This window comes from Pseudophryne corroboree, chromosome 4 (assembly GCF_028390025.1).
Source record: "Pseudophryne corroboree isolate aPseCor3 chromosome 4, aPseCor3.hap2, whole genome shotgun sequence".
Taxonomy (NCBI): Eukaryota; Metazoa; Chordata; class Amphibia; order Anura; family Myobatrachidae; genus Pseudophryne; species Pseudophryne corroboree.
The window spans coordinates 92148723-92175000 of NC_086447.1; the positions used below are offsets into that span (position 1 = coordinate 92148723).

The window sequence follows — 26278 nt, forward strand, 5'->3', positions numbered from 1 at the left end:
CAAAGTGGGAGCTATTTCTGATATCATTACAAAAATTTTACTCTCACTCTACGATACTCTCTTTACAGCATACTTAAAAAATAGAAAAATAAAAAGATTAGTTTCATCACAGATTGTGTCATTTAAATCATAAGAGTATTCAACACATTGTACTGTTGATACAAAAATATGATACATCAGTGGCTCTGTGGCGCGATGGATAGCTCATTGGACTTCTAGTAGATTGTAGTTATTCAAAGGTTGTGGGTTCGAGTCCCACCAGAGTCGTTATTTAGTTTCAAATGCAAAGATTTAAAGTTTACTTACAATAATACATAACGTAGACATTGTATACAGGAGACTTATTTACTATATATATATATATATATATACAAAGTAATGATAGGCTGGTGACATAAAAATCTTTTCAATGTAAGGTCACCAATTACAAATCAATTTTCGATACTTTAAATCAATAACTGCTGATCAAAAATGCTTATTGAAATATTTAACCAGCAACCAAATTCAATGTTGAGTCTGCTCAGCTAGCTATGCAGACCTTGAAGGGTATCTACACTCAAAAAACATTAAATCCTTTTTACCTGTAATCCTTACATGGTTATCACATATTAGCTAAATAATTGCTTAAACCTGATATAGGACTTGCACTCGAAATCAGCAGCCGGAAAACTCAGACAGGGATGTTGCATTCAAGAGGAATGTTGGAAATATCTGACACAGGTTAGCAACATTATCATGATAGTATGAAATAAGATGAATATCTACACTGTTCAGCACTCTAAACATTAAATACATTTTAGAAAATATTTTGGTCTTTAGTTTGTATTGCAATAAACAGTTACTATTTCACACAGGGTGCAATTGTCCCCACATTTTTTTGCACCTCACACAATGAGGATGCTATTTCTGAAATCAGTATAACATTTTGGCTCTTACTCTACAATACTGTGTATATACATTAGAGATGAGCGGGTTCGGTTTCTCTGAATCCGAACCCGCACGAACTTTATGTTTTTTTTCACGGGTCCGAGCGACTCGGATCTTCCCGCCTTGCTCGGTTAACCCGAGCGCGCCCGAACGTCATCATGACGCTGTCGGATTCTCGCGAGACTCGGATTCTATATAAGGAGCCGCGCGTCGCCGCCATTTTCACACGTGCATTGAGATTGATAGGGAGAGGACGTGGCTGGCGTCCTCTCCATTTAGATTAGAAGAGAGAGAGAGATTGACCTGATTTACTGGAGCTTAGGAGTACTGTAGAAGTGTAGAGAGTGCAGAGTTTACTAGTGACTGACCACAGTGACCACCAGACAGTGCAGTTTTATTTAATATATCCGTTCTCTGCCTGAAAAAAACGATACACACAGTGACTCAGTCACATACCATATCTGTGTGCACTGCTCAGCCCAGTGTGCTGCATCATCTATGTATATATATCTGACTGTGCTCAGCTCACACAGCTTATAATTGTGGGGGAGACTGGGGAGCACTGCAGTGCCAGTTATAGGTTATAGCAGGAGCCAGGAGTACATATTATATTAAAATTAAACAGTGCACACTTTTGCTGCAGGAGTGCCACTGCCAGTGTGACTGACCAGTGACCTGACCACACTGACCACCAGTATAGTTAGTAGTATACTATATTGTGTGATTGCCTGAAAAAGTTAAACACTCGTCGTGTGACTTCACTTGTGTGGTGTTTTTTTTTTTATTCTATAAAAAACTCATTCTGCTGACAGACAGTGTCCAGCAGGTCCGTCATTATATAATATATATACCTGTCCGGCTGCAGTAGTGATATATATATATTTTTTATATCATTATTTATCATCCAGTCGCAGCAGACACAGTACGGTAGTTCACGGCTGTAGCTACCTCTGTGTCGGCACTCGGCAGTCCGTCCATAATTGTATACCACCTACCCGAGGTTTTTTTTTCTTTCTTCTTTATACATACATACTACTACATCTCTTTATCAACCAGTCTATATTAGCAGCAGACACAGTACGGTAGTTCACGGCTGTAGCTACCTCTGTGTCGGCACTCGGCAGTCCGTCCATAATTGTATACCACCTACCCGTGGTTTTTTTTTCCTTCTTCTTTATACATACATACTACTACATCTCTTTATCAACCAGTCTATATTAGCAGCAGACACAGTACAGTACGGTAGTTCACGGCTGTAGCTACCTCTGTGTCGGCACTCGGCAGTCCGTCCATAATTGTATACCACCTACCCGTGGTTTTTTTTTCTTTCTTCTTTATACATACATACTACTACATCTCTTTATCAACCAGTCTATATTAGCAGCAGACACAGTACGGTAGTTCACGGCTGTAGCTACCTCTGTGTCGGCACTCGGCAGTCCGTCCATAATTGTATACCACCTACCCGTGGTTTTTTTTTCTTTCTTCTTTATACATACATACTACTACATCTCTTTATCAACCAGTCTATATTAGCAGCAGACACAGTACAGTACGGTAGTTCACGGCTGTAGCTACCTCTGTGTCGGCACTCGGCAGTCCGTCCATAATTGTATACCACCTACCCGTGGTTTTTTTTTCTTTCTTCTTTATACATACATACTACTACATCTCTTTATCAACCAGTCTATATTAGCAGCAGACACAGTACAGTACGGTAGTTCACGGCTGTAGCTACCTCTGTGTCGGCACTCGGCAGTCCGTCCATAATTGTATACCACCTACCCGTGGTTTTTTTTTCTTTCTTCTTTATACATACATACTACTACATCTCTTTATCAACCAGTCTATATTAGCAGCAGACACAGTACAGTACGGTAGTTCACGGCTGTAGCTACCTCTGTGTCGGCACTCGGCAGTCCGTCCATAATTGTATACCACCTACCCGTGGTTTTTTTTTCTTTCTTCTTTATACATACATACTACTACATCTCTTTATCAACCAGTCTATATTAGCAGCAGACACAGTACAGTACGGTAGTTCACGGCTGTAGCTACCTCTGTGTCGGCACTCGGCAGTCCGTCCATAATTGTATACTAGTATCCATCCATCTCCATTGTTTACCTGAGGTGCCTTTTAGTTGTGCCTATTAAAATATGGAGAACAAAAATGTTGAGGTTCCAAAATTAGGGAAAGATCAAGATCCACTTCCACCTCGTGCTGAAGCTGCTGCCACTAGTCATGGCCGAGACGATGAAATGCCAGCAACGTCGTCTGCCAAGGCCGATGCCCAATGTCATAGTACAGAGCATGTCAAATCCAAAACACCAAATATCAGTAAAAAAAGGACTCCAAAACCTAAAATAAAATTGTCGGAGGAGAAGCGTAAACTTGCCAATATGCCATTTACCACACGGAGTGGCAAGGAACGGCTGAGGCCCTGGCCTATGTTCATGGCTAGTGGTTCAGCTTCACATGAGGATGGAGGCACTCAGCCTCTCGCTAGAAAAATGAAAAGACTCAAGCTGGCAAAAGCAGTAGCACCGCAAAGAACTGTGCGTTCTTCGAAATCCCAAATCCACAAGGAGAGTCCAATTGTGTCGGTTGCGATGCCTGACCTTCCCAACACTGGATGTGAAGAGCATGCGCCTTCCACCATTTGCACGCCCCCTGCAAGTGCTGGAAGGAGCACCCGCAGTCCAGTTCCTGATAGTCAGATTGAAGATGTCAGTGTTGAAGTACACCAGGATGAGGAGGATATGGGTGTTGCTGGCGCTGGGGAGGAAATTGACCAGGAGGATTCTGATGGTGAGGTGGTTTGTTTAAGTCAGGCACCCGGGGAGACACCTGTTGTCCGTGGGAGGAATATGGCCGTTGACATGCCTGGTGAAAATACCAAAAAAATCAGCTCTTCGGTGTGGAACTATTTCAACAGAAATGCGGACAACAGGTGTCAAGCCGTGTGTTCCCTTTGTCAAGCTGTAATAAGTAGGGGTAAGGACGTTAACCACCTCGGAACATCCTCCCTTATACGTCACCTGCAGCGCATTCATAATAAGTCAGTGACAAGTTCAAAAACTTTGTGTGACAGCGGAAGCAGTCCACTGACCAGTAAATCCCTTCCTCTTGTAACCAAGCTCACGCAAACCACCCCACCAACTCCCTCAGTGTCAATTTCCTCCTTCCCCAGGAATGCCAATAGTCCTGCAGGCCATGTCACTGGCAATTCTGACGAGTCCTCTCCTGCCTGGGATTCCTCCGATGCATCCTTGCGTGTAACGCCTACTGCTGCTGGCGCTGCTGTTGTTGCTGCTGGGAGTCGATGGTCATCCCAGAGGGGAAGTCGTAAGACCACTTTTACTACTTCCACCAAGCAATTGACTGTCCAACAGTCCTTTGCGAGGAAGATGAAATATCACAGCAGTCATCCTACTGCAAAGCGGATAACTGAGGCCTTGGCATCCTGGGTGGTGAGAACCGTGGTTCCGGTATCCATCATTACTGCAGAGCCAACTAGAGACTTGTTGGAGGTACTGTGTCCCCGGTACCAAATACCATCTAGGTTCCATTTCTCTAGGCAGGCGATACCGAAAATTTACACAGACCTCAGAAAAAGAGTCACCAGTGTCCTAAAAAATGCAGCTGTACCCAATGTCCACTTAACCACGGACATGTGGACAAGTGGAGCAGGGCAGGGTCAGGACTATATGACTGTGACAGCCCACTGGGTAGATGTATGGACTCCCACCGCAAGAACAGCAGCGGCGGCACCAGTAGCAGCATCTCGCAAACGCCAACTCTTTCCTAGGCAGGCTACGCTTTGTATCACCGCTTTCCAGAATACGCACACAGCTGAAAACCTCTTACGGCAACTGAGGAAGATCATCGCAGAATGGCTTACCCCAATTGGACTCTCCTGTGGATTTGTGGCATCGGACAACGCCAGCAATATTGTGTGTGCATTAAATATGGGCAAATTCCAGCACGTCCCATGTTTTGCACATACCTTGAATTTGGTGGTGCAGAATTTTTAAAAAAACGACAGGGGCGTGCAAGAGATGCTGTCGGTGGCCAGAAGAATTGCGGGACACTTTCGGCGTACAGGCACCACGTACAGAAGACTGGAGCACCACCAAAAACTACTGAACCTACCCTGCCATCATCTGAAGCAAGAAGTGGTAACGAGGTGGAATTCAACCCTCTATATGCTTCAGAGGTTGGAGGAGCAGCAAAAGGCCATTCAAGCCTATACAATTGAGCACGATATAAGAGGTGGAATGCACCTGTCTCAAGTGCAGTGGAGAATGATTTCAACGTTGTGCAAGGTTCTGATGCCCTTTGAACTTGCCACACGTGAAGTCAGTTCAGACACTGCCTGCCTGAGTCAGGTCATTCCCCTCATCAGGCTTTTGCAGAAGAAGCTGGAGGCATTGAAGAAGGAGCTAAAAGGGAGCGATTCCGCTAGGCATGTGGGACTTGTGGATGCAGCCCTTAATTCGCTTAACAAGGATTCACGGGTGGTCAATCTGTTGAAATCAGAGCACTACATTTTGGCCACCGTGCTCGATCCTAGATTTAAAACCTACCTTGGATCTCTCTTTCCGGCAGACACAAGTCTGCTGGGGTGCAAAGACCTGCTGGTGACAAAATTGTCAAGTCAAGCGGAACGCGACCTGTCAACATCTCCTCCTTCACATTCTCCCGCAACTGGGGGTGCGAGGAAAAGGCTCAGAATTCCGAGCCCACCCGCTGGCGGTGATGCAGGGCAGTCTGGAGCGACTGCTGATGCTGACATCTGGTCCGGACTGAAGGACCTGACAACGATTACGGACATGTCGTCTACTGTCACTGCATATGATTCTCTCAACATTGAAAGAATGGTGGAGGATTATATGAGTGACCGCATCCAAGTAGGCACGTCACACAGTCCGTACTTATACTGGCAGGAAAAAGAGGCAATTTGGAGGCCCTTGCACAAACTGGCTTTATTCTACCTAAGTTGCCCTCCCACAAGTGTGTACTCCGAAAGAGTGTTTAGTGCCGCCGCTCACCTTGTCAGCAATCGGCGTACGAGGTTACATCCAGAAAATGTGGAGAAGATGATGTTCATTAAAATGAATTATAATCAATTCCTCCGCGGAGACATTGACCAGCAGCAATTGCCTCCACAAAGTACACAGGGAGCTGAGATGGTGGATTCCAGTGGGGACGAATTGATAATCTGTGAGGAGGGGGATGTACACGGTGATATATCGGAGGATGATGATGAGGTGGACATCTTGCCTCTGTAGAGCCAGTTTGTGCAAGGAGAGATTAATTGCTTCTTTTTTGGTGGGGGTCCAAACCAACCCGTCATATCAGTCACAGTCGTGTGGCAGACCCTGTCACTGAAATGATGGGTTGGTTAAAGTGTGCATGTCCTGTTTATACAACATAAGGGTGGGTGGGAGGGCCCAAGGACAATTCCATCTTGCACCTCTTTTTTCTTTTATTTTTCTTTGCGTCATGTGCTGTTTGGGGAGGGTTTTTTGGAAGGGACATCCTGCGTGACACTGCAGTGCCACTCCTAGATGGGCCCGGTGTTTGTGTCGGCCACTAGGGTCGCTAATCTTACTCACACAGCTACCTCATTGCGCCTCTTTTTTTCTTTGCGTCATGTGCTGTTTGGGGAGGGTTTTTTGGAAGGGACATCCTGCGTGACACTGCAGTGCCACTCCTAGATGGGCCAGGTGTTTGTGTCGGGCACTTGGGTCGCTGAGCTTAGTCACACAGCTATCTCATTGCACCTCTTTTTTTCTTTGCGTCATGTGCTGTTTGGGGAGTGTTTTTTGGAAGGGCCATCCTGCGTGACACTGCAGTGACACTCCTAGATGGGCCAGGTGTTTGTGTCGGCCACTAGGGTCGCTTAGCTTAGTCATCCAGCGACCTCGGTGCAAATTTTAGGACTAAAAATAATATTGTGAGGTGTGAGGTATTCAGAATAGACTGAAAATGAGTGGAAATTATGGTTTTTGAGGTTAATAATAATATGGGATCAAAATGACCCCCAAATTCTATGATTTAAGCTGTTTTTTAGGGTTTTTTGAAAAAAACACCCGAATCCAAAACACACCCGAATCCGACAAAAAAAATTCGGTGAGGTTTTGCCAAAACGCGGTCGAACCCAAAACACGGCCGCGGAACCGAACCCAAAACCAAAACACAAAACCCGAAAAATTTCAGGCGCTCATCTCTAATATACATCCTACTAAAAAAAGAAAGACATAATAGATTTGTTTCATCACAGATTGTAGCTTTTAAAACATGAAAGTATTCTACAAGTTGTACTGTCGATACAAAAGCTTGTTGTTTCAGTGGCTCTGTGGCGCAATGGATAGCGCATTGGACTTCTAGTAGGTTGTAGTTATTCAAAGGTTGTGGGTTTGAGTCCCACCAGCGTCATTCTTTAGCTTCAAATGCAAACATTTAAAATGTACTTAAAATGATACATAACATAGACATTGTATATGGGAGACCTATATACTATATATACAAAGTAATTATAGGCTGTTGACATAAAAATCATTTAAATGTAACACCAGTTACAAATCAATTTTAGATACTTTAAATCAATAACTGGTAATAAAAATGTGGATGGTTATTTTTAACCAGCAATGAAAATATTATGTTGAGTCTGCTCACGTAGGAATACAAAGCTTAAAGTGTATCTACAGTACACTCAAAAATCATAAAAAATCCTTAGATGGGTATTACAAATAACCTACACAATTGCTAAAACCTGATATAGGACTTGCACTTGAAAACCGCAAGAGGAAGACTCAGACATAGCTGTTGCATTTGGGAGAAATGTTATAAATATCTGACACTCGATAGCCATGTAATTATTATAATATAAATTAATATAAATATCTATACTGGTAAAAATGCAAAACCTATATAAATGTTACCAAAATGTTTCTGTCTTCAGTTTCTTTGCAACAAACACTCAATCAGACATGGTGCAATTGTCCCCATATTGATTTGCACCTCACACAAAGTGGGAGCTATTCCTGAAATCATTACAAAAATTTGAATCTCACTCTACGATACTCTCTTTACAGCCTACTTAAAAAATAGAAAAATAAAAATATTAGTTTCATCACAGATTGTCATTTAAAACATAAGAGTATTCAACACATTGTACTGTTGATACAAAAACGTGGTACATCAGTGGCTCTGTGGTGCAATGGACAGCGCATTTGACTTCTAGTAGGTTGTAGTTATTCAAAGGTCTTGTGTTCGAGTCCCACCAGAGTCGTTCTTTAGTTTCAAATGCAAACATTTAAACTTTACTTACAATAATACATAACGTAGACACTGTATATAGGAGACTTATTTACTATATATATATATACAAAGTAAAATCTTTTCAATGTAAGATCACCAATTACAAATCAATTTTCGATACTTTAAATCAATAACTGCTGATCAAAAATGCTTATTGTTATATTTAACCAGCAACCAAATTCAATGTTAAGTCTGCTCAGCTAGCTATGCAGACCTTGAAGGGTATCTACACTCAAAAAACATTAAATCCTTTTTACCTGTAATCCTTACATGGTTATCACATATTAGCTAAATAATTGCTTAAACCTGATATAGGACTTGCACTCGAAATCAGCAGCCGGAAAACTCAGACAGGGATGTTGCATTCAAGAGGAATGTTGGAAATATCTGACACAGGTTAGCAACATTATCATGATAGTATGAAATAAGATGAATATCTACACTGTTAAGCACTCTAAACATTAAATACATTTTAGAAAATATTTTGGTCTTTAGTTTGTATTGCAATAAACAGTTACTATTTCACACAGGGTGCAATTGTCCCCACATTTTTTTGCACCTCACACAATGAGGATGCTATTTCTGAAATCAGTATAACATTTTGGCTCTTACTCTACAATACTCTGTATATACATCCTACTAAAAAAAGAAAGACATAATAGATTTGTTTCATCACAGATTGTAGCTTTTAAAACATGAAAGTATTCTACAAGCTGTACTGTCGATACAAACGCTTGCTGCTTCAGTGGCTCTGTGGCGCAATGGATAGCGTATTGGACTTCTAGTAGGTTGTAGTTATTCAAAGGTTGTGGGTTCGAGTCCCAGCAGAGTTATTCTTTAGCTTCAAATGCAAACATTTAAAATTTACTTAAAATGATACATAACATAGACATTGTATATGGGAAACCTATATACTATATATACAAAGTAATTATAGGCTGTTGACATAAAAATCATTTAAATGTAAGACCAGTTACAAATCAATTTTAGATACTTTAAATCAATAACTGGTAATAAAAATGTGGATGGTTATTTTTAACCAGCAATGAAAATATTATGTTGAGTCTGCTCACGTAGGAATACAAAGCTTAAAGTGTATCTACAGTACACTCAAAAATCATAAAAAATCCTTAGATGGGTATTACAAATAACCTACACAATTGCTAAAACCTGATATAGGACTTGCACTTGAAAACCGCAAGAGGAAGACTCAGACATAGCTGTTGCATTTGGGAGAAATGTTATAAATATCTGACACTCGATAGCCATGTAATTATTATAATATAAATTAATATAAATATCTATACTGGTAAAAATGCAAAACCTATATAAATGTTACCAAAATGTTTCTGTCTTCAGTTTCTTTGCAACAAACACTCAATCAGACATGGTGCAATTGTCCCCATATTGATTTGCACCTCACACAAAGTGGGAGCTATTCCTGAAATCATTACAAAAATTTGAATCTCACTCTACGATACTCTCTTTACAGCCTACTTAAAAAATAGAAAAATAAAAAGATTAGTTTCATCACAGATTGTCATTTAAAACATAAGAGTATTCAACACATTGTACTGTTGATACAAAAACGTGGTACATCAGTGGCTCTGTGGTGCAATGGACAGCGCATTTGACTTCTAGTAGGTTGTAGTTATTCAAAGGTCTTGTGTTCGAGTCCCACCAGAGTCGTTCTTTAGTTCTAAATGCAAACATTTAAACTTTACTTACAATAATACATAACGTAGACACTGTATATAGGAGACTTATTTACTATATATATATATACAAAGTAAAATCTTTTCAATGTAAGATCACCAATTACAAATCAATTTTCGATACTTTAAATCAATAACTGCTGATCAAAAATGCTTATTGTTATATTTAACCAGCAACCAAATTCAATGTTGAGTCTGCTCAGCTAGCTATGCAGACCTTGAAGGGTATCTACACTCAAAAAACATTTAATCCTTTTTACCTGTAATCCTTACATGGTTATCACATATTAGCTAAATAATTGCTTAAACCTGATATAGGACTTGCACTCGAAATCAGCAGCCGGAAAACTCAGACAGGGATGTTGCATTCAAGAGGAATGTTGGAAATATCTGACACAGGTTAGCAACATTATCATGATAGTATGAAATAAGATGAATATCTACACTGTTAAGCACTCTAAACATTAAATACATTTTAGAAAATATTTTGGTCTTTAGTTTGTATTGCAATAAACAGTTACTATTTCACACAGGGTGCAATTGTCCCCACATTTTTTTGCACCTCACACAATGAGGATGCTATTTCTGAAATCAGTATAAAATTTTGGCTCTTACTCTACAATACTCTGTATATACATCCTACTAAAAAAAGAAAGACATAATAGATTTGTTTCATCACAGATTGTAGCTTTTAAAACATGAAAGTATTCTACAAGCTGTACTGTCGATACAAACGCTTGCTGCTTCAGTGGCTCTGTGGCGCAATGGATAGCGTATTGGACTTCTAGTAGGTTGTAGTTATTCAAAGGTTGTGGGTTCAAGTCCCAGCAGAGTCATTCTTTAGCTTCAAATGCAAACATTTAAAATTTACTTAAAATGATACATAACATAGACATTGTATATGGGAGACCTATATACTATATATACAAAGTAATTATAGGCTGTTGACATAAAAATCATTTAAATGTAAGACCAGTTACAAATCAATTTTAGATACTTTAAATCAATAACTGGTAATAAAAATGTGGATGGTTATTTTTAACCAGCAATCAAAATATTATGTTGAGTCTGCTCACGTAGGAATACAAAGCTTAAAGTGTATCTACAGTACACTCAAAAATCATAAACAATCCTTAGATGTGTATTACAAATAACCTACACAATTGCTAAAACCTGATATAGGACTTGCACTTGAAAACAGCAAGAGGAAGACTCAGACATAGCTGTTGCATTTGGGAGAAATGTTATAAATATCTGACACTCGATAGCCATGTAATTATTATAATATAAATTAATATAAATATATATACTGGTAAAAATACAAAACCTATATAAATGTTACCAAAATGTTTCTGTCTTCAGTTTCTTTGGAACAAACACTCAATCAGACATGGTGCAATTGTCCCCATATTGATTTGCACCTCACACAAAGTGGGAGCTATTTCTGAAATCATTACAAAAATTTTACTCTCACTCTACGATACTCTCTTTACAGCATACTTAAAAAATAGAAAAATAAAAAGATTAGTTTCATCACAGATTGTGTCATTTAAAACATAAGAGTATTCAACACATTGTACTGTTGATACAAAAGTATGATACATCAGTGGCTCTGTGGCGCAATGGATAGCGCATTGGACTTCTAGTAGGTTGTAGTTATTCAAAGGTTGTGGGTTCGAGTCCCACCAGAGTCATTCTTTAGTTTCAAATGACAAGATTTAAAGTTTACTTACAATAATACATAACGTAGACATTGTATACAGGAGACTTATTTACTATATATATTTATACAAAGTAATGATAGGCTGGTGACATAAAAATCTTTTCAATGTAAGATCACCAATTACAAATCAATTTTCGATACTTTAAATCAATAACTGCTGATCAAAAATGCTTATTGTTATATTTAACCAGCAACCAAATTCAATGTTGAGTCTGCTCAGCTAGCTATGCAGACCTTGAAGGGTATCTACACTCAAAAAACATTAAATCCTTTTTACCTGTAATCCTTACATGGTTATCACATATTAGCTAAATACCGTATATACTCGAGTATAAGCCGACTTTTTCAGCACTTTTTTTTGTGCTGAAAAAGCCACCTCGGCTTATACTCGAGTCAGTGCAGGCAGAGGCAGAGCAGTGTGATGGAGGGACATGGAGCGCACAGCGCGCGGCGCTCCTGTGTCCCTCCTGCATCTCCGGCGGCAGCAGCGGCGGTTCTATTACAGGAAATACCCGTTCGTGACCTCTGATCACGAACCGGCACTTCCTATAATAGACCCGCCGCAGCCGCCGAAGATGCAGGAGGGACACAGGAGAGCCGCGCACGCTGTGTGCTTCGTGTCCCTCCAGAAGACAGCGCGGGATCGACGGAGGGGTAAGTAACAGCACTGTGGGGCATACCTGGCACTTGGGGAGGGAACGTATCTGGCAGCACTGTGGGGGCATATCTGGCAGCACTGTGGGGGCATATCTGGCAGCACTGTGGGGGCATATCTGGCAGCACTGTGGGGGCATATCTGGCAGCACTGTGGGGGCATATCTGGCAGCACTGTGGGGGCATATCTGGCAGCACTGTGGGGGCATATCTGGCAGCACTGTGGGGGCATATCTGGCAGCACTGTGGGGGCATAACTGGCAGCACTGTGGGGGCATAACTGGCAGCACTGTGGGGGCATATCTGGCAGCACTGTGGGGGCATATCTGGCAGCACTGTGGGGGCATATCTGGCAGCACTGTGGGGGCATATCTGGCAGCACTGTGGGGGCATATCTGGCAGCACTGTGGGGGCATATCTGGCAGCACTGTGGGGGCATATCTGGCAGCACTGTGGGGGCATATCTGGCAGCACTGTGGGGGCATATCTGGCAGCACTGTGGGGGCATATCTGGCAGCACTGTGGGGGCATATCTGGCAGCACTGTGGGGGCATATCTGGCACTATGAGGGCATATCTGGCACTGAGGGCTGTGTACGGCTAGAGCTGCATTTCCCACCCTAGGCTTATACTCGAGTCAATAAGTTTTCCCAGGTTTTTGTGGTAGAATTAGGTGCCTCGGCTTATATTCGGGTCGACTTATACTCGAGTATATACGGTAATTGCTTAAACCTGATATAGGACTTGCACTCGAAATCAGCAGCCGGAAAACTCAGACAGGGATGTTGCATTCAAGAGGAATGTTGGAAATATCTGACACAGGTTAGCAACATTATCATGATAGTATGAAATAAGATGAATATCTACACTGTTAAGCACTCTAAACATTAAATACATTTTAGAAAATATTTTGGTCTTTAGTTTGTATTGCAATAAACAGTTACTATTTCACACAGGGTGCAATTGTCCCCACATTTTTTTGCACCTCACACAATGAGGATGCTATTTCTGAAATCAGTATAAAATTTTGGCTCTTACTCTACAATACTCTGTATATACATCCTACTAAAAAAAGAAAGACATAATAGATTTGTTTCATCACAGATTGTAGCTTTTAAAACATGAAAGTATTCTACAAGTTGTACTGTCGATACAAACGCTTGCTGCTTCAGTGGCTCTGTGGCGCAATGGATAGCGCATTGGACTTCTAGTAGGTTGTAGTTATTCAAAGGTTGTGGGTTTGAGTCCCACCAGAGTCATTCTTTAGCTTCAAATGCAAACATTTAAAATTTACTTAAAATGATACATAACATAGACATTGTATATGGGAGACCTATATACTATATATACAAAGTAATTATAGGCTGTTGACATAAAAATCATTTAAATGTAAGACCAGTTACAAATCAATTTTAGATACTTTAAATCAATAACTGGTAATAAAAATGTGGATGGTTATTTTTAACCAGCATTGAAAATATTATGTTGAGTCTGCTCACGTAGGAATACAAAGCTTAAAGTGTATCTACAGTACACTCAAAAATCATAAAAAATCCTTAGATGGGTATTACAAATAACCTACACAATTGCTAAAACCTGATATAGGACTTGCACTTGAAAACCGCAAGAGGAAGACTCAGACATAGCTGTTGCATTTGGGAGAAATGTTATAAATATCTGACACTCGATAGCCATGTAATTATTATAATATAAATTAATATAAATATCTATACTGGTAAAAATGCAAAACCTATATAAATGTTACCAAAATGTTTCTGTCTTCAGTTTCTTTGCAACAAACACTCAATCAGACATGCTGCAATTGTCCCCATATTGATTTGCACCTCACACAAAGTGGGAGCTATTCCTGAAATCATTACAAAAATTTGAATCTCACTCTACGATACTCTCTTTACAGCCTACTTAAAAAATAGAAAAATAAAAAGATTAGTTTCATCACAGATTGTCATTTAAAACATAAGAGTATTCAACACATTGTACTGTTGATACAAAAACGTGGTACATCAGTGGCTCTGTGGTGCAATGGACAGCGCATTTGACTTCTAGTAGGTTGTAGTTATTCAAAGGTCTTGTGTTTGAGTCACACCAGAGTCGTTCTTTAGTTTCAAATGCAAACCTTTAAACTTTACTTACAATAATACATAACGTAGACATTGTATATAGGAGACTTATTTACTATATATATATATATATATATATATATACAAAGTAAAATATTTTCAATGTAAGATCACCAATTACAAATCAATTTTCGATACTTTAAATCAATAACTGCTGATCAAAAATGCTTATTGTTATATTTAACCAGCAACCAAATTCAATGTTGAGTCTGCTCAGCTAGCTATGCAGACCTTGAAGGGTATCTACACTCAAAAAACATTAAATCCTTTTTACCTGTAATCCTTACATGGTTATCACATATTAGCTAAATAATTGCTTAAACCTGATATAGGACTTGCACTCGAAATCAGCAGCCTGAAAACTTAGACAGGGATGTTGCATTCAAGAGGAATGTTGGAAATATCTGACACAGGTTAGCAACATTATCATTATAGTATGAAATAATGTTTAAGCACTCTAAACATTAAATATATTTTAGAAAATATTTTGGTCTTTAGTTTGTATTGCAATAAACAGTTACTATTTCACACAGGGTGCAATTGTCCCCACATTTTTTTGCACCTCACACAATAAGGATGCTATTTCTGAAATCAGTATAAAATTTTGGCTCTTACTCTACAATACTCTGTATATACATCCTACTAAAAAAAGAAAGACATAATAGATTTGTTTCATCACAGATTGTAGCTTTTAAAACATGAAAGTATTCTACAAGTTGTACTGTCGATACAAACGCTTGCTGTTTCAGTGGCTCTGTGGCGCAATGGATAGCGCATTTGACTTTTAGTAGGTTGTAGTTATTCAAAGGTTGTGGGTTCGAGTCCCACCAGAGTCGTTCTTTAGCTTCAAATGCAAACATTTAAAATGTACTTAAAATGATACATAACATAGACATTGTATATGGGAGACCTATATACTATATATACAAAGTAATTATAGGCTGTTGACATAAAAATCATTTAAATGTAAGACCAGTTACAAATCAATTTTAGATACTCTAAATCAATAACTGGTAATAAAAATGTGGATGGTTATTTTTAACCAGCAATGAAAATATTATGTTGAGTCTGCTCACGTAGGAATACAAAGCTTAAAGTGTATCTAAAGTACACTCAAAAATCATAAAAAATCCTTAGATGGGTATTACAAATAACCTACACAATTGCTAAAACCTGATATAGGACTTGCACTTGAAAACAGCAAGAGGAAGACTCAGACATAGCTGTTGCATTTGGGAGAAATGTTATAAATATCTGACACTCGATAGCCATGTAATTATTATAATATAAATTAATATAAATATCTATACTGGTAAAATACAAAACCTATATAAATGTTACCAAAATGTTTCTGTCTTCAGTTTCTTTGCAACAAACACTCAATCAGACATGATGCAATTGTCCCCATATTGATTTGCACCTCACACAAAGTGGGAGCTATTTCTGATATCATTACAAAACTTTTACTCTCACTCTACGATACTCTCTTTACAGCATACTTAAAAAATAGAAAAATAAAAAGATTAGTTTCATCACAGATTGTGTCATTTAAATCATAAGAGTATTCAACACATTGTACTGTTGATACAAAAATATGATACATCAGTGGCTCTGTGGCGCAATGGATAGCGCATTGGACTTCTAGTAGGTTGTAGTTATTCAAAGGTTGAGGGTTCAAGTCCCACCAGAGTCGTTCTTTAGTTTCAAATGCAAAGATTTAAAGTTTACTTACAATAATACATAACGTAGACATTGTATACAGGAGACTTATTTACTATATATATATATACAAAGTAATGATAGGCTGGTGACATAAAAATCTTTTCAATTTAAGATCAACAATTACAAATCAATTTTCGATACTTTAAATCAATAACTGCTGATCAAAAATGCTTATTGTTATATTTAACCAGCAACCAAATTCAATGTTGAGTCTGCTCAGCTAGCTATGCAGACCTTGAAGGGTATCTACACTCAAAAAACATTAAATCCTTTTTACCTGTAATCCTTACATGGTTATCACATATTAGCTAAATAATTGCTTAAACCTGATATAGGACTTGCACTCAAAATCAGCAGCCGGAAAACTCAGACAGGGATGTTGCATTCAAGAGGAATGTTGGAAATATCTGACACAGGTTAGCAACATTATCATTATAGTATGAAATAAGATGAATATCTACACTGTTCAGCACTCTAAACATTAAATACATTTTAGAAAATATTTTGGTCTTTAGTTTGTATTGCAATAAACAGTTACTATTTCACACAGGGTGCAATTGTCCCCACATTTTTTTGCACCTCACACAATGAGGATGCTATTTCTGAAATCAGTATAACATTTTGGCTCTTACGCTACAATACTCTGTATATACATCCTACTAAAAAAAGAAAGACATAATAGATTTGTTTCATCACAGATTGTAGCTTTTAAAACATGAAAGTATTCTACAAGTTGTACTGTCGATACAAACGCATGCTGCTTCAGTGGCTCTGTGGCGCAATGGATAGCGCATTGGACTTCTAGTAGGTTGTAGTTATTCAAAGGTTGTGGGTTAGAGTCCCATCAGAGTCATTCTTTAGCTTCAAATGCAAACATTTAAAATGTACTTAAAATGATACATAACATAGACATTGTATATGGGAGACCTATATACTATATATACAAAGTAATTATAGGCTGTTGACATAAAAATCATTTAAATGTAAGACCAGTTACAAATCAATTTTAGATACTTTAAATCAATAACTGGTAATAAAAATGTGGATGGTTATTTTTAACCAGCAATGAAAATATTATGTTGAGTCTGCTCACGTAGGAATACAAAGCTTAAAGTGTATCTACAGTACACTCAAAAATCATAAAAAATCCTTAGATGGGTATTACAAATAACCTACACAATTGCTAAAACCTGATATAGGACTTGCACTTGAAAACAGCAAGAGGAAGACTCAGACATAGCTGTTGCATTTGGGAGAAATGTTATAATTATCTGACACTCGATAGCCATGTAATTATTATAATATAAATTAATATAAATATCTATACTGGTAAAATACAAAACCTATATAAATGTTACCAAAATGTTTCTGTCTTCAGTTTCTTTGCAACAAACACTCAATCAGACATGATGCAATTGTCCCCATATTGATTTGCACCTCACACAAAGTGGGAGCTATTTCTGATATCATTACAAAAATTTTACTCTCACTCTACGATACTCTCTTTACAGCATACTTAAAAAATAGAAAAATAAAAAGATTAGTTTCATCACAGATTGTGTCATTTAAATCATAAGAGTATTCAACACATTGTACTGTTGATACAAAAATATGATACATCAGTGGCTCTGTGGCGCAATGGATAGCGCATTGGACTTCTAGTAGGTTGTAGTTATTTAAAGGTTGTGGGTTCGAGTCCCACCAGAGTCGTTCTTTCGTTTCAAATGCAAAGATTTAAAGTTTACTTACAATAATACATAACGTAGACATTGTAAACAGGAGACTTATTTACTATATATATATATATACAAAGTAATGATAGGCTGGTGACATAAAAATCTTTTCAATGTAAGATCACCAATTACAAATCAATTTTCGATACTTTAAATCAATAACTGCTGAATAAAAATGCTTATTGAAATATTTAACCAGCAACCAAATTCAATGTTGAGTCTGCTCAGCTAGCTATGCAGACCTTGAAGGGTATCTACACTCAAAAAACATTAAATCCTTTTTACCTGTAATCCTTACATGGTTATCACATATTAGCTAAATAATTGCTTAAACCTGATATAGGACTTGCACTCGAAATCAGCAGCCGGAAAACTCAGACAGGGATGTTGCATTCAAGAGGAATGTTGGAAATATCTGACACAGGTTAGCAACATTATCATGATAGTATGAAATAAGATGAATATCTACACTGTTCAGCACTCTAAACATTAAATACATTTTAGAAAATATTTTGGTCTTTAGTTTGTATTGCAATAAACAGTTACTATTTCACACAGGGTGCAATTGTCCCCACATTTTTTTGCACCTCACACAATGAGGATGCTATTTCTGAAATCAGTATAACATTTTGGCTCTTACTCTACAATACTGTGTATATACATCCTACTAAAAAAAGAAAGACATAATAGATTTGTTTCATCACAGATTGTAGCTTTTAAAACATGAAAGTATTCTACAAGTTGTACTGTTTTTAACCAGCAATGAAAATATTATGTTGAGTCTGCTCACGTAGGAATACAAAGCTTAAAGTGTATCTAAAGTACACTCAAAAATCATAAAAAATCCTTACATGGGTATTACAAATAACCTACACAATTGCTAAAACCTGATATAGGACTTGCACTTGAAAACAGCAAGAGGAAGACTCAGACATAGCTGTTGCATTTGGGAGAAATGTTATAAATATCTGACACTCGATAGCCATGTAATTATTATAATATAAATTAATATAAATATCTATACTGGTAAAAATGCAAAACCTATATAAATGTTACCAAAATGTTTCTGTCTTCAGTTTCTTTGCAACAAACACTCAATCAGACATGGTGCAATTGTCCCCATATTGATTTGCACCTCACACAAAGTGGGAGCTATTTCTGAAATCATTACAAAAATTTGAATCTCACTCTACGATACTCTCTTTACAGCCTACTTAAAAAATAGAAAAATAAAAAGATTAGTTTCATCACAGATTGTCATTTAAAACAAGAGTATTCAACATATTGTACTGTTGATACAAAAACGTGGTACATCAGTGGCTCTGTGGTGCAATGGACAGCGCATTTGACTTCTAGTAGGTTGTAGTTATTCAAAGGTCTTGTGTTTGAGTCACACCAGAGTCGTTCTTTAGTTTCAAATGCAAACATTTAAACTTTACTTACAATAATACATAACGTAGACATTGTATATAGGAGACTTATTTACTATATATATATATATATATATATATACAAAGTAAAATCTTTTCAATGTAAGATCACCAATTACAAATCAATTTTCGATACTTTAAATCAATAACTGCTGATCAAAAATGCTTATTGTTATATTTAACCAGCAACCAAATTCAATGTTGAGTCTGCTCAGATAGCTATGCAGACCTTGAAGGGTATCTACACTCAAAAAACATTAAATCCTTTTTACCTGTAATCCTTACATGGTTATCACATATTAGCTAAATAATTGCTTAAACCTGATATAGGACTTGCACTCGAAATCAGCAGCCTGAAAACTTAGACAGGGATGTTGCATTCAAGAGGAATGTTGGAAATATCTGACACAGGTTAGCAACATTATCATTATAGTATGAAATAATGTTTAAGCACTCTAAACATTAAATACATTTTAGAAAATATTTTGGTCTTTAGTTTGTATTGCAATAAACAGTTACTATTTCACACAGGGTGCAATTGTCCCCACATTTTTTTGCACCTCACACAATGAGGATGCTATTTCTGAAATCAGTATAAAATTTTGGCTCTTACTCTACAATACTCTGTATATACATCCTACTAAAAAAAGAAAGACATAATAGATTTGTTTCATCACAGATTGTAGCTTTTAAAACATGAAAGTATTCTACAAGTTGTACTGTCGATACAAACGCTTGCTGCTTCAGTGGCTCTGTGGCGCAATGGATAGCGCATTGGACTTCTAGTAGGTTGTAGTTATTCAAAGGTTGTGGGTTAGAGTCCCATCAGAGTCATTCTTTAGCTTCAAATGCAAACATCTAAAATTTACTTAAAATGATACATAACAGACATTGTATATGGAAGACCTATATACTATATATACAAAGTAATTATAGGCTGTTGACATAAAAATCATTTAAATGTAAGACCAGTTACAAATCAATTTTAGATACTTTAAATCAATAACTGGTAATAAAAATGTGGATGGTTATTTTTAACCAGCAATGAAAATATTATGTTGAGTCTGCTCACGTAGGAATACAAAGCTTAAAGTGTATCTACAGTACACTCAAAAATCATAAAAAATCCTTAGATGGGTATTACAAATAACCTACACAATTGCTAAAACCTGATATAGGACTTGCACTTGAAAACAGCAAGAGGAAGACTCAGACATAGCTGTTGCATTTGGGAGAAATGTTATAATTATCTGACACTCGATAGCCATGTAATTATTATAATATAAATTAATATAAATATCTATACTGGTAAAATACAAAACCTATATAAATGTTACCAAAATGTTTCTGTCTTCAGTTTCTTTGCAACAAACACACAATCAGACATGGTGCAATTGTCCCCATATTGATTTGCACCTCACACAAAGTGGGAGCTATTTCTGATATCATTACAAAAATTTTACTCTCACTCTACGATACTCTCTTTACAGCATACTTAAAAAATAGAAAAATAAAAAGATTAGTTTCATCACAGATTGTGTCATTTAAATCATAAGAGTATTCAACACATTGTACTGTTGATACAAAAATATGATACATCAGTGGCTCTGTGGCACAATGGATAGCGCATTGGACTTCTAGTAGGTTGTAGTTATTCAAAGGTTGTGGATTCGAGTCCCACCAGAGTCGTTCTTTAGTTTCAAATGCAAAGATTTAAAGTTTACTTACAATAATACATAACGTAGACATTGTATACAGGAGACTTATTTACTATATATATATATACAAAGTAATGATAGGCTGGTGACATAAAAATCTTTTCAATGTAAGATCACCAATTACAAATCAATTTTCGATACTTTAAATCAATAACTGCTGATCAAAAATGCTTATTGTTATATTTAACCAGCAACCAAATTCAATGTTGAGTCTGCTCAGCTAGCTATGCAGACCTTGAAGGGTATCTACACTCAAAAAACATTAAATCCTTTTTACCTGTAATCCTTACATGGTTATCACATATTAGCTAAATAATTGCTTAAACCTGATATAGGACTTGCACTCAAAATCAGCAGCCGGAAAACTCAGACAGGGATGTTGCATTCAAGAGGAATGTTGGAAATATCTGACACAGGTTAGCAACATTATCATTATAGTATGAAATAAGATGAATATCTACACTGTTCAGCACTCTAAACATTAAATACATTTTAGAAAATATTTTGGTCTTTAGTTTGTATTGCAATAAACAGTTACTATTTCACACAGGGTGCAATTGTCCCCACATTTTTTTGCACCTCACACAATGAGGATGCTATTTCTGAAATCAGTATAACATTTTGGCTCTTACTCTACAATACTGTGTATATACATCCTACTAAAAAAAGAAAGACATAATAGATTTGTTTCATCACAGATTGTAGCTTTTAAAACATGAAAGTATTCTACAAGTTGTACTGTCGATACAAAAGCTTGCTGCTTCAGTGGCTCTGTGGCGCAATGGATAGCGCTTTGGGCTTCTAGTAGGTTGTAGTTATTCAAAGGTTGTGGGTTTGAGTCCCACCAGAGTCATTCTTTAGCTTCAAATGCAAACATTTAAAATTTACTTAAAATGATACATAACATAGACATTGTATATGGGAGACCTATATACTATATATACAAAGTAATTATAGGCTGTTGACATAAAAATCATTTAAATGTAAGACCAGTTACAAATCAATTTTAGATACTTTAAATCAATAACTGGTAATAAAAATGTGGATGGTTATTTTTAACCAGCAATGAAAATATTATGTTGAGTCTGCTCACGTAGGAATACAAAGCTTAAAGTGTATCTACAGTACACTCAAAAATCATAAAAAATCCTTAGATGGGTATTACAAATAACCTACACAATTGCTAAAACCTGATATAGGACTTGCACTTGAAAACAGCAAGAGGAAGACTCAGACATAGCTGTTGCATTTGGGAGAAATGTTATAATTATCTGACACTCGATTGCCATGTAATTATTATAATATAAATTAATATAAATATCTATACTGGTAAAATACAAAACCTATATAAATGTTACCAAAATGTTTCTGTCTTCAGTTTCTTTGCAACAAACACTCGATCAGACATGGTGCAATTGTCCCCATATTGATTTGCACCTCACACAAAGTGGGAGCTATTTCTGATATCATTAGAAAAATTTTACTCTCACTCTACGATACTCTCTTTACAGCATACTTAAAAAATAGAAAAATAAAAAGATTAGTTTCATCACAGATTGTGTCATTTAAATCATAAGAGTATTCAACACATTGTACAGTTGATACAAAAATATGATACATCAGTGGCTCTGTGGCGCAATGGATAGCTCTTTGGACTTCTAGTAGGTTGTAGTTATTCAAAGGTTGTGGGTTCGAGTCCCACCAGAGTCGTTCTTTAGTTTCAAATGCAAAGATTTAAAGTTTACTTACAATAATACATAACGTAGACATTGTATACAGGAGACTTATTTACTATATATATATATATACAAAGTAATGATAGGCTGGTGACATAAAAATCTTTTCAATGTAAGATCACCAATTACAAATCAATTTTCGATACTTTAAATCAATAACTGCTGATCAAAAATGCTTATTGAAATATTTAACCAGCAACCAAATTCAATGTTGAGTCTGCTCAGCTAGCTATGCAGACCTTGAAGGGTATCTACACTCAAAAAACATTAAATCCTTTTTACCTGTAATCCTTACATGGTTATCACATATTAGCTAAATAATTGCTTAAACCTGATATAGGACTTGCACTCGAAATCAGCAGCCGGAAAACTCAGACAGGGATGTTGCATTCAAGAGGAATGTTGGAAATATCTGACACAGGTTAGCAACATTATCACGATAGTATGAAATAAGATGAATATCTACACTGTTCAGCACTCTAAACATTAAATACATTTTAGAAAATATTTTGGTCTTTAGTTTGTATTGCAATAAACAGTTACTATTTCACACAGGGTGCAATTGTCCCCACATTTTTTTGCACCTCACACAATGAGGATGCTATTTCTGAAATCAGTATAACATTTTGGCTCTTACTCTACAATACTCTGTAAATACATCCTACTAAAAAAAGAAAGACATAATAGATTTGTTTCATCACAGATTGTAGCTTTTAAAACATGAAAGTATTCTACAAGTTGTACTGTCGATACAAACGCTTGCTGCTTCAGTGGCTCTGTGGCGCAATGGATAGCGCATTAGACTTCTAGTAGGTTGTAGTTATTCAAAGGTTGTGGGTTAGAGTCCCATCAGAGTCATTCTTTAGCTTCAAATGCAAACATTTAAAATTTACTTAAAATGATACATAACATAGACATTGTATATGGGAGACCTATATACTATATATACAAAGTAATTATAGGCTGTTGACATAAAAATCATTTAAATGTAAGACCAGTTACAAATCAATTTTAGATACTTTAAATCAATAACTGGTAATAAAAATGTGGATGGTTATTTTTAACCAGCAATGAAAATATTATGTTGAGTCTGCTCACGTAGGAATACAAAGCTTAAAGTGTATCTACAGTACACTCAAAAATCATAAAAAATCCTTAGATGGGTATTACAAATAACCTACACAATTGCTAAAACCTGATATAGGACTTGCACTTGAAAACAGCAAGAGGAAGACTCAGACATAGCTGTTGCATTTGGGAGAAATGTTATAATTATCTGACACTCGATAGCCATGTAATTATTATAATATAAATTAATATAAATATCTATACTGGTAAAATACAAAACCTATATAAATGTTACCAAAATGTTTCTGTCTTCAGTTTCTTTGCAACAAACACTCAATCAGACATGGTGCAATTGTCCCCATATTGATTTGCACCTCACACAAAGTGGGAGCTATTTCTGATATCATTACAAAAATTTTACTCTCACTCTACGATACTCTCTTTACAGCATACTTAAAAAATAGAAAAATAAAAAGATTAGTTTCATCACAGATTGTGTCATTTAAATCATAAGAGTATTCAACACATTGTACTGTTGATACAAAAATATGATACATCAGTGGCTCTGTGGCGCAATGGATAGCTCTTTGGACTTCTAGTAGGTTGTAGTTATTCAAAGGTTGTGGGTTCGAGTCCCACCAGAGTCGTTCTTTAGTTTCAAATGCAAAGATTTAAAGTTTACTTACAATAATACATAACGTAGACATTGTATACAGGAGACTTATTTACTATATATATATATATATACAAAGTAATGATAGGCTGGTGACATAAAAATCTTTTCAATGTAAGATCACCAATTACAAATCAATTTTCGATACTTTAAATCAATAACTGCTGATCAAAAATGCTTATTGAAATATTTAACCAGCAACCAAATTCAATGTTGAGTCTGCTCAGCTAGCTATGCAGACCTTGAAGGGTATCTACACTCAAAAAACATTAAATCCTTTTTACCTGTAATCCTTACATGGTTATCACATATTAGCTAAATAATTGTTTAAACCTGATATAGGACTTGCACTCGAAATCAGCAGCCGGAAAACTCAGACAGGGATGTTGCATTCAAGAGGAATGTTGGAAATATCTGACACAGGTTAGCAACATTATCATGATAGTATGAAATAAGATGAATATCTACACTGTTCAGCACTCTAAACATTAAATACATTTTAGAAAATATTTTGGTCTTTAGTTTGTATTGCAATAAACAGTTACTATTTCACACAGGGTGCAATTGTCCCCACATTTTTTTGCACCTCACACAATGAGGATGCTATTTCTGAAATCAGTATAACATTTTGGCTCTTACTCTACAATACTGTGTATATACATCCTACTAAAAAAAGAAAGACATAATAGATTTGTTTCATCACAGATTGTAGCTTTTAAAACATGAAAGTATTCTACAAGTTGTACTGTCGATACAAAAGCTTGCTGCTTCAGTGGCTCTGGGGCGCAATGGATAGCGCATTGGACTTCTAGTAGGTTGTAGTTATTCAAAGGTTGTGGGTTTGAGTCCCACCAGAGTCATTCTTTAGCTTCAAATGCAAACATTTAAAATGTACTTAAAATGATACATAACATAGACATTGTATATGGGAGACCTATATACTATATATACAAAGTAATTATAGGCTGTTGACATAAAAATCATTTAAATGTAAGACCAGTTACAAATCAATTTTAGATACTTTAAATCAATAACTGGTAATAAAAATGTGGATGGTTATTTTTAACCAGCAATGAAAATATTATGTTGAGTCTGCTCACGTAAGAATACAAAGCTTAAATTGTATCTACAGTACACTCAAAAATCATAAAAAAATCCTTAGATGGGTATTACAAATAACCTACACAATTGCTAAAACCTGATATAGGACTTGCACTTGAAAACCGCAAGAGGAAGACTCAGACATAGCTGTTGCATTTGGGAGAAATGTTATAAATATCTGACACTCGATAGCCATGTAATTATTATAATATAAATTAATATAAATATCTATACTGGTAAAAATGCAAAACCTATATAAATGTTACCAAAATGTTTCTGTCTTCAGTTTCTTTGCAACAAACACTCAATCAAACATGATGCAATTGTCCCCATATTGATTTGCACCTCACACAAAGTGGGAGCTATTTCTGAAATCATTACAAAAATTTGAATCTCACTCTACGATACTCTCTTTACAGCCTACTTAAAAAATAGAAAAATAAAAAGATTAGTTTCATCACAGATTGTCATTTAACTCAAGAGTATTCAACACATTGTACTGTTGATACAAAAACGTGGTACATCAGTGGCTCTGTGGTGCAATGGACAGCGCATTTGACTTCTAGTAGGTTGTAGTTATTCAAAGGTCTTGTGTTTGAGTCACACCAGAG

General features: G+C 36.5%; 14 non-coding genes across 14 annotated transcripts; all 14 read left to right on the plus strand.

The window, feature by feature from the left end:
* The first annotated feature begins 7283 nt into the window (after positions 1-7283).
* On the plus strand, positions 7284-7369 carry TRNAR-UCU (transfer RNA arginine (anticodon UCU)). The gene is given in 2 exon segments: positions 7284-7320; positions 7334-7369. It is a non-coding gene; the product is annotated as a tRNA-Arg (tRNA).
* A 1632-nt stretch (positions 7370-9001) lies between these two features.
* TRNAR-UCU (transfer RNA arginine (anticodon UCU)) lies at positions 9002-9087 on the plus strand. The gene is given in 2 exon segments: positions 9002-9038; positions 9052-9087. It is a non-coding gene; the product is annotated as a tRNA-Arg (tRNA).
* A 1632-nt stretch (positions 9088-10719) lies between these two features.
* TRNAR-UCU (transfer RNA arginine (anticodon UCU)) lies at positions 10720-10805 on the plus strand. The gene is given in 2 exon segments: positions 10720-10756; positions 10770-10805. It is a non-coding gene; the product is annotated as a tRNA-Arg (tRNA).
* A 772-nt stretch (positions 10806-11577) lies between these two features.
* TRNAR-UCU (transfer RNA arginine (anticodon UCU)) lies at positions 11578-11663 on the plus strand. Its single transcript is given in 2 exon segments — positions 11578-11614; positions 11628-11663. It is a non-coding gene; the product is annotated as a tRNA-Arg (tRNA).
* A 1855-nt stretch (positions 11664-13518) lies between these two features.
* On the plus strand, positions 13519-13604 carry TRNAR-UCU (transfer RNA arginine (anticodon UCU)). Its single transcript is given in 2 exon segments — positions 13519-13555; positions 13569-13604. It is a non-coding gene; the product is annotated as a tRNA-Arg (tRNA).
* A 2489-nt stretch (positions 13605-16093) lies between these two features.
* On the plus strand, positions 16094-16179 carry TRNAR-UCU (transfer RNA arginine (anticodon UCU)). Its single transcript is given in 2 exon segments — positions 16094-16130; positions 16144-16179. It is a non-coding gene; the product is annotated as a tRNA-Arg (tRNA).
* A 796-nt stretch (positions 16180-16975) lies between these two features.
* On the plus strand, positions 16976-17061 carry TRNAR-UCU (transfer RNA arginine (anticodon UCU)). The gene is given in 2 exon segments: positions 16976-17012; positions 17026-17061. It is a non-coding gene; the product is annotated as a tRNA-Arg (tRNA).
* Positions 17062-17832: 771 nt separating this feature from the next.
* Positions 17833-17918, plus strand: TRNAR-UCU (transfer RNA arginine (anticodon UCU)). The gene is given in 2 exon segments: positions 17833-17869; positions 17883-17918. It is a non-coding gene; the product is annotated as a tRNA-Arg (tRNA).
* Positions 17919-20119: 2201 nt separating this feature from the next.
* On the plus strand, positions 20120-20205 carry TRNAR-UCU (transfer RNA arginine (anticodon UCU)). Its single transcript is given in 2 exon segments — positions 20120-20156; positions 20170-20205. It is a non-coding gene; the product is annotated as a tRNA-Arg (tRNA).
* Positions 20206-20974: 769 nt separating this feature from the next.
* On the plus strand, positions 20975-21060 carry TRNAR-UCU (transfer RNA arginine (anticodon UCU)). Its single transcript is given in 2 exon segments — positions 20975-21011; positions 21025-21060. It is a non-coding gene; the product is annotated as a tRNA-Arg (tRNA).
* A 796-nt stretch (positions 21061-21856) lies between these two features.
* Positions 21857-21942, plus strand: TRNAR-UCU (transfer RNA arginine (anticodon UCU)). The gene is given in 2 exon segments: positions 21857-21893; positions 21907-21942. It is a non-coding gene; the product is annotated as a tRNA-Arg (tRNA).
* A 771-nt stretch (positions 21943-22713) lies between these two features.
* On the plus strand, positions 22714-22799 carry TRNAR-UCU (transfer RNA arginine (anticodon UCU)). The gene is given in 2 exon segments: positions 22714-22750; positions 22764-22799. It is a non-coding gene; the product is annotated as a tRNA-Arg (tRNA).
* A 1655-nt stretch (positions 22800-24454) lies between these two features.
* TRNAR-UCU (transfer RNA arginine (anticodon UCU)) lies at positions 24455-24540 on the plus strand. The gene is given in 2 exon segments: positions 24455-24491; positions 24505-24540. It is a non-coding gene; the product is annotated as a tRNA-Arg (tRNA).
* An 800-nt stretch (positions 24541-25340) lies between these two features.
* Positions 25341-25426, plus strand: TRNAR-UCU (transfer RNA arginine (anticodon UCU)). Its single transcript is given in 2 exon segments — positions 25341-25377; positions 25391-25426. It is a non-coding gene; the product is annotated as a tRNA-Arg (tRNA).
* The last annotated feature ends 852 nt before the right edge of the window (positions 25427-26278 follow it).